This window comes from Diachasma alloeum, unplaced genomic scaffold (assembly GCF_001412515.2).
Source record: "Diachasma alloeum isolate Michigan unplaced genomic scaffold, Dall2.0 Dall_scaffold_00711, whole genome shotgun sequence".
NCBI classification, from domain to species: Eukaryota; Metazoa; Arthropoda; class Insecta; order Hymenoptera; family Braconidae; genus Diachasma; species Diachasma alloeum.
Window position 1 is genome coordinate 339,756 of NW_021680842.1, and position 12,017 is coordinate 351,772.

Here is a 12,017-nt window from a genome sequence, read left to right on the forward strand (position 1 = left end):
CCAAAAACCCGTCGACCCCCTTGCCTCCCTTCCCCGCCGACCCCTAATCGTCGCCAATTTAGACTTATTGGAAGGTTCCCCAGTGTAATTGAATCACCACCGTTAGCAATAGGAGTAATATTTATTATGATAATGTAATACTAGTAACACAAATAGACTTTGGAATGACTTGATGTCGAGTGCTACACGTGTAGCGTTAGAATAGAGGTCTTGTAGTAATGGCTTTTGTTTCCGTGGGCGACGTTGAGCAGCTGTCGTGGCTTGAGGTTGATCGAGGCGCTGCCTCGAGGTCGAAGTGGGGACTACCGGAGGCGGAGTCGCCACACCAATCATGTAAGTGCCTCCCTCTATCGAGCAATCTCCGAAGATGGAGGAAATCTGATCGTGCCCCAGTGTCGTAAAAAGTGAAAAAAAAAAACCGCACTCATTGTATCTCACAAATACCTACATGACAACCTCCGTTTGAACGTGGTTGAACGCGCAATACGGGGGCGTAAGTAACCAAGCATAAACCCAGTACAAGCGTTCAAGTGTAATTCGTATTAGTCAGTTGAAACAACCAACAATCCAAGTCAACCCATTCCCTCAACAAATTGAGTTGGATTGAAGTGGTTCGTGAGATTAAATGCCCGTCTAGGCAACCTCCCAGGGGTGACAATATCAGTGTTACCATCGGAAATATCAAGGTGAAAGAAAGAAAGAAAAAAATGATAATTGTGTGGAGTTAGCAGTTCGCACATCACCCCGTACTCACAGTACTCATCGAATTATTTTGTTTCCCATTGGCTCGTTTCAACCGGGAAACAAGTTCCCTCACTGAAGCCCAGAGATCATTAAACTGACGACAATACCGTACAATCACAGGATATTGATAAAAAAAAAAACGCCCTCAAGTATTAACAAACAGTCGTCCAGAGTAATTGTGTACATCGTGGGTGAAGCGATAAATACGTACAGTTACATATCGATAGTGTCTGTCTAGTTCAGTTTGTGTTCTCGGTGATGTCTGCCACTTTAATCATTCATCCTCGCCGTCGTTAAGGCGGTGGTAATCACAGTGATAATCTCGATTTCAGGTGTCACCCGAGAGCCCCTGGAATTTCGTCACACCAGTTCAGTCATTCGTTCGGTGATGAAAACAAGTGCTCCATTCCCTTTAAACGTTTATTAGCATAACAGAAGGGGCAGTGAATTATTATTTTTTACTTGTCTATTCACCACTCCAACACGAGTGGCTCAACGCCCGGGGCTTTTGTTGCATGCGTAGTAGTGCCAAAGAAAATCGGATAATTTATCAAGTCCTGGGGAGAGAATTCGCTGACATTTCAGTCTCGTGAAGATATTCAACCCCTGCGGTAATTATTATCCATCAACTCTACTATTTTAATTTATTTGTCAGCCTGCATTCATTAATGAGACACTGAGGATTACATGATTTACATTGTAAGGTAATATGTGTCAATTCGTTGGTGCTTTTGTTGGTTACTCGACGATATGTCGTGCGAGGTCGCTAAAGCTCTTTTGAGCTCTTCAGGCATTTTCAGTGTGTGTCCCTATACCCCCCAGGCTCCGCCCTTTCAATTTTATCTCGTTAATCCAAAACCACGATATTCCATCCGCATTAATGGCAATGTCAGAGTTATACGCGTAACATCCCGCGACCTTATGACTATTTTTCAACATTTGTAATTACCAAAGTATTTGAGAAAAGCCCTCAGGCGCTAATTCACCCGCTTTATCGGTGATTGTTATCATCGATCTATGAGTTTATTGACTATTCAGTTATTTTTTTGTTCTGAGAAGTCATTATGATGTTACAACATTGAATGTTTTACTTTATTTTTAAATTGATGATCAATGATTGATTGTTTATCGGCTGACGCCGTCAATTTTTGGATCAAGTCGGCCCCTCATTTCTCCCAGGAAGAGAAAAATAAAATTCTCTGGCTCATATATGAAGGCAGTCATGTGATTTGGAGTTATGCCATGTTAACACCTGCGATTTAGAGGCGATTTATGCTGATTATTTTGACAATTCGCCCGTTATTGGGGATTTTGGGGGGCTTTGGGTAATTTAATGGGTAAATGGCACTGATGATCATGTAAATGAATGAATTTTTTATTAGTTGGGGGGAGGTATTGTGATAGATGACAAGTGGCACTAATCCCACCTCTGTGTTAGCGAGCAACAGCTATTGCCGTACGTGCCTTTACCCATGCATTCACAACTGCTACTAATTTTAGATTTCATTTTAAATCTTCCATAGCTATTTACAAACGATGCTCCTCTCTTGACTCAAGATGCTTGTTGCATTTGGCGTTGACCAAACTCAATATATTTATACTTTTGGAGTGGTTTTCAAGTGATCCGGAATATCTTCGATAATATTTATCCAGGGGGAGTGTGATTGGTTGTTGCATTTGTAGCTATGATTTATGGATATTCATTAGGTAATGGTGGGAAGAATTGAGATTTAATCGGAATTTCAGGGGTTTTGGCAATGTTTCTTCTGACTCATGGTTTATTTAATAATTTTGGAGGGAGTGGAATCTCTAGCTGTTATAGAAATTATGGAATTCAGGATTGATGAAAGTTGTCATTGTAATGAAAGTTGTCATCGTCTGCTGAAAAAAAATTCAGTTCCTCGAATGAAGGTTTTAGGCATGAAGAGTCTGGGATAAACTTGGCAAGAAAGAAGACATTTTGATGTGTTGGATGGAATCATCGAAAAAATATTTCTGTTGTCAACAGAATTGTCTGAAACAGGGGATTTCTTGATCGTTATTTGTTCTTGTTGATCAAATGGATGTGGTCGACATTCTTGTTGCATTTGGCGTTGACCAAACTCAATATATTTATACTTTTGGAGTGGTTTTCAAGTGATCCGGAATATCTTCGATAATATTTATCCAGGGGGAGTGTGATTGGTTGTTGCATTTGTAGCTATGATTTATGGATATTCATTAGATAATGGTGGGAAGAATTGAGATTTAATCGGAATTTCAGGGGTTTTGGCAATGTTTCTTCTGACTCATGGTTTATTTAATAATTTTGGAGGGAGTGGAATCTCTAGCTGTTAGAGAAATTATGGAATTCAGGATTGATGAAAGTTGTCATTGTAATGAAAGTTGTCATCGTCTGCTGAAAAAAAATTCTGTTCCTCGAATGAAGGTTTTAGGCATGAAGAGTCTGGGATAAACTTGGCAAGAAAGAAGATATTTTGATGTGTTGGATGGAATCATCAAAAAAATATTTCTGTTGTCAACAGAATTGTCTGAAACAGGGGATTTCTTGATCGTTATTTGTTCTTGTTGATCAAATGGATGTGGTCGACATTCTTGTTGCATTTGGCGTTGACCAAACTCAATATATTTATACTTTTGGAGTGGTTTTCAAGTGATCCGGAATATCTTCGATAATATTTATCCAGGGGGAGTGTGATTGGTTGTTGCATTTGTAGCTATGATTTATGGATATTCATTAGATAATGGTGGGAAGAATTGAGATTTAATCGGAATTTCAGGGGTTTTGGCAATGTTTCTTCTGACTCATGGTTTATTTAATAATTTTGGAGGGAGTGGAATCTCTAGCTGTTAGAGAAATTATGGAATTCAGGATTGATGAAAGTTGTCATTGTAATGAAAGTTGTCATCGTCTGCTGAAAAAAAATTCTGTTCCTCGAATGAAGGTTTTAGGCATGAAGAGTCTGGGATAAACTTGGCAAGAAAGAAGACATTTTGATGAGTTGGATGGAATCATCAAAAAAATATTTCTGTTCCCAACAGAATTGTCTGAAACAGGGGATTTCTTGATCGTTATTTGTTCTTGTTGATCAAATGGATGTGGTCGACATTCTTGTTGCATTTGGCGTTGACCAAACTCAATATATTTATACTTTTGGAGTGGTTTTCAAGTGATCCAGAATATCTTCGATAATATTTATCCAGGGGGAGTGTGATTGGTTGTTGCATTTGTAGCTATGATTTATGGATATTCATTAGATAATGGTGGGAAGAATTGAGATTTAATCGGAGTTTCTGGGGTTTTGGCAATGTTTCTTCTGACTCATGGTTTATTTAATAATTTTGGAGGGAGTGGACTCTCTAGCTGTTAGAGAAATTATGGAATTCAGGATTGATGAAAGTTGTCATTGTAATGAAAGTTGTCATCGTCTGGTGAAAAAAATTCTGTTCCTCGATCGAATGAAGGTTTTAGGCATGATGAGTTTGGGATAAACTTGGCAAGAAAGAAGACATTTTGATGTGTTGGATGGAATCATCGAAAAAATATTTCTGTTATCAACAGAATTGTCCGAAACAGAGGATTTCTTGATCGTTATTTGTTCTTGTTGATCAAATGGATGTGGTCGACATTCTTGTTGCATTTGGCGTTGACCAAACTCAATATATTTATACTTTTGGAGTGGTTTTCAAGTGATCCAGAATATCTTCGATAATATTTATCCAGGGGGAGTGTGATTGGCTGAAGCTGAAACTAGCGAAAGATTCGACAGCAGAAGATTTGTATTATACGAATCTAGGGGTGTATAAATGTTTCTAAGTAATATACAAACTCTTTCGCACTTGAAAAACATTTGTACATGTCATTATTTGACTCTCCTACACTTAAATATCCCCTAAATTGAATTTTCCGCTGACGAATATTCTGCTAGTTTCACCATCATTGTGATTGGTTGTTGCATTTGTAGCAATGATTTATGGATATTTATTAGATAATCGTAGGAAGAATTGAGACTGAATCGGAATTTCAGGGGTTTTGGCAACGTTTCTTCTGACTCTGATAGTTTATTTACTTTTTCCGGTGGAATGGAATCTCTAGCCGTTAGAAGGAGAAATCAAGAGCATGAAATTGTGGAATTTACGATTGATGATTTTATTTATTACTCATTTCGTTGATTATCAAACGGTCACTGTCATGACCAGCTGTCGTTATCAGCGTTTGGTGAAAAAAATTCAGTTTCTCGATCAGATGAAGGTTTTAGACATGAGGAGTTTGGGATGAACTTGGCAAGAAAGATCTTTTTGTAGGAAATTTTATGGGCCGTAAAAAAGACATCTTGACGTGTTGACAGGAATCATCGCAAACACTTTCCTGTTTCCACAGAATCGTCTGAAACAGAGGTTTTTCTGATAGTGATTCGTTCTTGTTGGTCAGATGGATGTGTCAGACATTGAAGGACTGAGAGAAATTACTCAACAGACAATTTTGTAAAAAATTTTATGGACTGCGATGAAGACTTCTTCGTATTTCGACTCGAAATCGCTTATTCTCGGAATGATTCATTGGTGAAAGAAGTGTAAAAGGTACTAGTCATCAATTCATAATCCATTTGCATAGTTTATTTTAACTACAAAACAAGTAAAATTAAATGACCAAAAAAATTGAAATTTTACTCGAAATCTTTTCATCAATTAATCGCTGAATTAATTCCTAATCTCACTTGGAGTTGATAGAAGGGGGATAATCACGATAAAAACTCTGGAATTCAAAAATAGAATGTATGTTTGATGATTCATTTAAGGCTCATTTTGTTGATTGGCGAATTGTCACAGTCATGAGTGATTTTAAGAAAGAATTATCGAGAAAACTTTTCTGTGGCCCATAAAATTGTCCAAAAATGAGGACTGCTGACAGCTATCATTGTCTATTGAACAAACAGTCTGTGCTCTACGGGGCTAACGCACTGCGGTGGTACACTGAGAAAAATTTCAATGGTAATTTTAACTACAAGGGAATTTTCAAAGAAGTTATATTTACAGTAACAATAAACTTTGTAGATTAAACTAGGATTCATCGTTCGATTTTCTATGTCAAATAGTGTCATCAACATTATGATGTAATTTTCACTTTAATGTAATAGTTAAATCTACAATGGTGCTTGCCTCTACTATAGTAAGAGGATATAACCAAATTGAACAGAAGAAGAAGAAGTTAAATCTACAATGTTTATTGTTACCGTAACTATTATTTTTTTGACAATTCCTTTGTAGTTAAAATTAGCATTGAAATTTCTCTCAGTTCATTTCTCGCAATTTCTCTCGCCTGGGTGAAAAACTTCGCATATTTGATCAATTTATGGTAGGTTTCAGGCAAGAAATCGATGCTCTTCGGGCTAAGGAGGAAGTTACTGAATGAAAAGATGATGTCTTTCGAAATGAGATAATATTCCTTCAAAGACAAGAATAGTTTGACAGAAGGAAAAGAAGATATTGCTTCCCTTCGAACTCAACGCGAATGAACGTAAGCGACGGTTATATTTTTTTAATATCTGAAGGTTTTCCTCTGCATAAACTCTCTATTCATTCAATATGAAAGTCTCTTATTCGTGATTCACTAAATCGAAGCTTCTAATGTTTTTAATCATTTTCTCATCTTCTGACACAAAAAAACCGATTTCTTGTGGCAATAAATTCTCACAATATCATGAAATGTTCATGTTCAAGTCATGAACACTTCATCGAAATCTGACATTGTCTGAAACATTATCCGAAATTCTCATTCCAAGAAATTTATCCTCAAGAGACGAGATGTTTGACGCAAGAAATTAGCCTTGTGATATTATGACGATGTTTCTCTCAGTGTTCAAAAATTGTTATGGACTAAAAGACTTCTTGCTATTTCGACTCAAAATCGCTCATTCCCGGAAAATTCATTAGTCAAGAAAGCTTAAGAGGTACTATTTATCCATTCATAGCTCACTTGCATAATTTATTTCATTACAACACAAGTCAAACTAAATTACCGAAAATATTGAAATTTTACTCGAAGTCTTTTCATCAATTAATCACTGAATGAATTTCTAATTCCTAATCTTGGAGTTGAGAGAGATGGGATAATGGAGAATCATGGTAAACACTCTGAAATTCAAACATAGAATATATGCTTGATGATTTATTTGGGGCTCATTTTGTTGATTGTTGAATTATCGCGGTGATGAGTGGATTTGGAAAGAATTATCAAAAATCTTTTCTGTAGCCGACGTCTGAAAACGAGGTCTGGTGATAGCTTTCGTCGTCTATTGAACAAACATTCTATTCTTGTTGATTATATAGACCTGTTAGACATGAAGAAGTCGAAAAAAAATTGTCAGAGGATATTTTTTCTAACAATTTTTGTCCTGCAAAAAAGATCTCTCGCTTTCGCCTTAGAGTCACTCATTCCCGGACTTATTTTGCTAATCAATAGACTGTAAGAGGTATTCTCATTAATTTATATCTCATGTAACTAATTATTAAGTGCTTCAGTGGTGAGTGGTTGTAACTACAAAACAATTAAAACTAGATTACCGAGAAAATTGTAATTTTTCTGCAAGTCAGTTCATCAATTCCTCACTGAATGAAGTCCTAATCCTACTTGAGATTGAGAGAAATGTATATGCTTGATGAACATTTATAGCTCGATGACTTCATTTATATGTTTGATGATTTCATTCATAGCTCGTGTTTTTAATTGTCGAATTATCACGATAATGACTGGCAATTATCGAGAAAAATTTTCTACAGCTGACAAAATTGATTGAAAAGGTGGTCTTATCATCGTCTATTGAACAAACATTCTATTCTTGTTAATCAGATGGATATGGTAAACATGAGGAGGTTCAGGGGAATCCGTCACGAGATCTTTTTTGTAGAAGCTTTTACGGACTATAAAAAGACCTGTTCCCACACAAAACTGAAACTAGCGGAATATTCAACAGCGGGAAATTAGATTTTGGAGATTTTTGAATATATTATCACGACTTAATGATTATTTTATTTTTTTTTCTCATTTAAAGTCCTTATTTACTTTACGATATCGGAAAAAACAAATGGGAAATTGCTTTCGTCACAATATAGTCGATATATTTTTGTTAACAAATTAGGAATTTTATTCCGAATGGAATGTATCTGACGATATATTTTAAATTTAATGCAATGATTCATTGAATTCTCATACTGTCACTGAATCACCCAATTTATTCTCGTTTAATTCATCACTTGAACAGCTTATCATGAATTGAATTCGGTAGCGAAGCGGTAAAATAGTTCAAGTCGATTTAGCCTTTAGCTGAGTTTTCGAGGAATATCTCTGAATCTAAGAGAGATAACGAAATTTTCGTAATCACCTTTTTTTGTAGAGCGAACTAAGGGCTACAAAAAAGTTCATGACAAAAATTCTGCTATCGCCCTTAGATCTCGAGATATTCATTGAAAACTAGCCAATAGTCAAAATTGACTTAAACCGTTAACGTTGGCAGCCAATGTTGTCCCAATGTTGGCAGCCAACATTGTCCCAACGTTGGTGGTCAATATTGCTCCAATGTTGGGGCCAATATTGCCCCGACGTTGGCAGTCATTGTTGTCCCATTGTTGGTAGCCAACATTGCCCCAATGTTGGTAGCAAATATTGCCCCAACGTTGCCAGTTAATATTTCCCCAACTTTGGTAGCCAACACTTACCCAACGTTGGTGACCAACATTTCCCCAACATTAAAATTTTCGACTTTTCCCTGAATATTAGTTTCAAAATATTTTTTTTCAACAACAGATGATGCAATCAATTTTATGATCGAACTCAGTCAAGACGGCATTGGGAAAAATATTTTAAATCACGATTGGAGTCATTTAAACAATTATTTTTTTCAGTTATCGTCGAAAAACGATCGGTCAAATACACACATACATCCAGATATGGTCTAATCCAATAGCTTATTCGAACTCCTGAAGCCAAAATTAGTTATCCTGGCACAAAAAAAATTGTATTCGTCAAATTTTGGATTTGACGAAAACAATGTTTCCATTCGGAAGCAAACATTCAGAAATGAAGTCATTTTTGCGATCTCCCACAGTGGCTATCCCCCTTAAGGATCAAATAATCACACGAGCAAATTTTTTTCAAGTACGAATGGGTTTGCACATGACTTAAACATAACTATACACCTCTAGATTCGGTTAAATCGAATCTTCCGCTGGCGAATCTTTCGCTAGTTTCAGCTCCGTTCTTCCCACTTAAAATCAGTCATTCCCGGCATAATGTACGAACCATTAGACTGTAAGAGGTACTCATCAATTCATAGCCCATTTAGCTAATTATCAATTATCTCGATGATGGTTGCAGGAGAAATCAGTAGGATATCTGGTTTGTGGACAGTTGTGTTAGTTACAAAACAATTAGAACTAAATTACCTGAAATTAAAAATTTCACTCGAAGTCTTTTCATCGTGAATTCATTCTTAATATCAGTTACGGTTGATAATGACGCTAGGGACACACTGACCTGAAAATAAGGAATGTATGCTTGATGATTTCATTTATAGCTCGTTTTGTTGGTCATTCAATTATCGCGGTAATGACATTTATCATCATCTAACGAAAAGACATTCTCTTTCTTGATCAGATGAATATTTTAGACATGAAGAGTTTTGGATAAATTTATTAGAAACGTTCGTTTTGTAGAAATTTTTATGGACTATTAAAGAGACCTGACAGTTCGCCCGAAAATCTAAACTTGTTTAGAAAAATCGAATTTGCTAGAAAAATCCAATATTTCTAGAGAAATCTATAATACTCTATAATTCTGATAGATGGCGCCACTGCGGATAAGGAACCATAAGGACTTTTTCCCTAAATATCCTCCCATAATGAAAACGACGATGATGAGACCTATCCACGTAAAAAAAAAACGGAAAAATTACGTTTCGAAACGTAATCCGCGAGCGAAGTAAAATTCAATTAAAAGTGTGAGTCGAAACTGAAATTGTACGAATCGCCACGTAAGTTCTACGATTTGTTCCGTGAAAATTAACCACCCGTCTGATGACTCACCGCCGTGGGGGACAACACGTCGTTCCGTAATTTTTCCCCAACGATTCAACGTTCAAGAACGTTCAAGAATTTTTGATTTTGCAGGCATAATAAGACGGGAAGTTTCTGTAAGATTTTACTTCTTCGGGAAAAATTACGTGACAATTTCGTACTTTGTTCGGTGATGAACCTGAAAATTCACTGAACGTTTCAGATTTCTTCTCTTCCATTCCTATAAAAATTTCCGGAAAACCATTCTTCATTGCGGATTACGTGAATTGTTCCGTAATTTTTACTGAATATTTCTTTCCGTGTGGCTGCAGAAGAAATTATCAGGCTTTTTTTTACAGATCATTACCGAAAAGTACACAATTTTAATCAAATTCTTTCCACCAATTAATCACTGAATTAATACTTAATAGTATTTGCAGCGATGATTTGCGATGAATTTATTAGGCAGGATCTTCCTGCAGAAATTTTTAATAGACTATGAGAAAGATCTTCTGATGGTTCACCCGAAAATCGCTCATTTCCGGAATAATTTACTAATCAGTCGACTGTGAGAGGAACTACTTATTAATTTATGGCTCATCTACTTAATTATGAAATTATCTCGGTGATGAGTGACTGCAGGAGAAATCATCAGGGCATTTTTTTAATAACTAAATTATCAAAATTATGAAATTTTACTCGAATCTTTTCCACCGATTAATCATCAGATTAATACTCATTAGTATCTGTGTCGACGATTTGGGACGAATTTATGAGGAGAGAACATTTTGTAAAAAAATTTATGGCCGATAAAAAAGATCTGATGGTTCACCCGAAAATCGCTCATTTCCGGAATAATTTACTAATCAGTCGACTGTGAGAGGAACTACTTATTAATTTATGGCTCATCTACTTAATTATGAAATTATCTCGGTGATGAGTGACTGCAGGAGAAATCATCAGGGCATTTTTTTAATAACTAAATTATCAAAATTATGAAATTTTACTCGAATCTTTTCCACCGATTAATCATCAGATTAATACTCATTAGTATCTGTGTCGACGATTTGGGACGAATTTATGAGGAGAGAACATTTTGTAAAAAAATTTATGGCCGATAAAAAAGACCTGACGGTTCACCCGAAAATCGCTCATTTCCGGAATAATTTACTAATCAGTCGACTGTGAGAGGAACTACTTATTAATTTATAGCTCATCTCCTTAATTATCAAATTATCACGGAGATGAGTGGCTGCAGGGGAAATCATCTGACTATTTTTTGCAGATAAATAACCGGAAAATACGAACTTTTAATCAAATTCTTTCCACCAATTAAGGATATCCAAGTATTTTGGTTATTTTTTCTTCAGAGAAATGTTTTTCTACTTTTGTATTCGAACACCAGAGCTTTTATTTGAGCTCCATTTCACCCCAAGTTTTGGGACAATTTACAACGATTTTATTATTTAAACTTTGCAGGTCTGAAATTGAATTTCAATATTGAACCGTTAGAAAAAATTTTTTAAATTGGAAAATTAAAAATTAAAAATTAGAAAGTTTAACTTTTAGGGCAAGATTGATGAAATTTCTCTATATGTATTATAAAAATCCAAATCGGTTTTTAAAAATTTGGTACTCGAAAATAAGACTTCCAAATTAGAGGCCTTGAGGGTCAGAACAAACGTTATGAGGGTCACAATAAGGGTCACGAGGGTCAAAATAAGGGCCACAAGGGTCAGAATAAGGATCATGAGGGTCAAATTAAGGTTTATGCGAGTCATATTAAACGTCACAAGAGTCAAATTAAGATTTATGCCGGTCACATAAAGGGTTGCAAGATTAAAGGTCAAAAGGGCCAGAGTAAGGGCCCAAATAAAGATAACAAGAGTCAGGTTGAGGTTCTAAATCAGTGTCACAAGCATCAGATTAAGGGTCAGAAGGTTCAGAGTAAAGATCCAAATAAGCAGGTCAAATGGGGGTCAAATTAAGGGTCACCAGGGTCAAAATCCAGGTCAAGAGGGTTATAATTAGGGTCAAATTAAGAATCCAAATGAGGGTCACTGGGCTAAAAATAAGGGTCTCAATATCTTTCTATATTGTAAAAATCCAAATCGACTTTTGGTTATGAATATTTGGTGCTTGAAATTAAGACTCCAAAATTAAAGGCCAGAAATGAAGGGTCAAAATAAGGTCACGGGGGGTATAATGAGGGTCACGAGGGT

At 36.0% G+C, this 12,017-nt stretch overlaps 1 protein-coding gene across 7 annotated transcripts in view; it reads left to right on the forward strand.

The window, feature by feature from the left end:
- The first annotated feature begins 437 nt into the window (after positions 1-437).
- The window catches only part of LOC107044326 (GTPase-activating protein skywalker), a 32,726-nt gene continuing 21,146 nt past the window's right edge, over positions 438-12,017 (forward strand). For 4 of the 7 annotated variants that reach the window (XM_015266158.1, XM_015266164.1, XM_015266163.1 and 1 more), the window contains exon 1: positions 463-1,355. The gene's annotated coding sequence lies outside the window, so the exon portion shown is untranslated. Of the gene's footprint in view, positions 1,356-12,017 lie in introns of all 7 variants that reach the window. The other 3 variants (XM_015266160.1, XM_015266162.1, XM_015266161.1) reach the window with 3 other exon arrangements.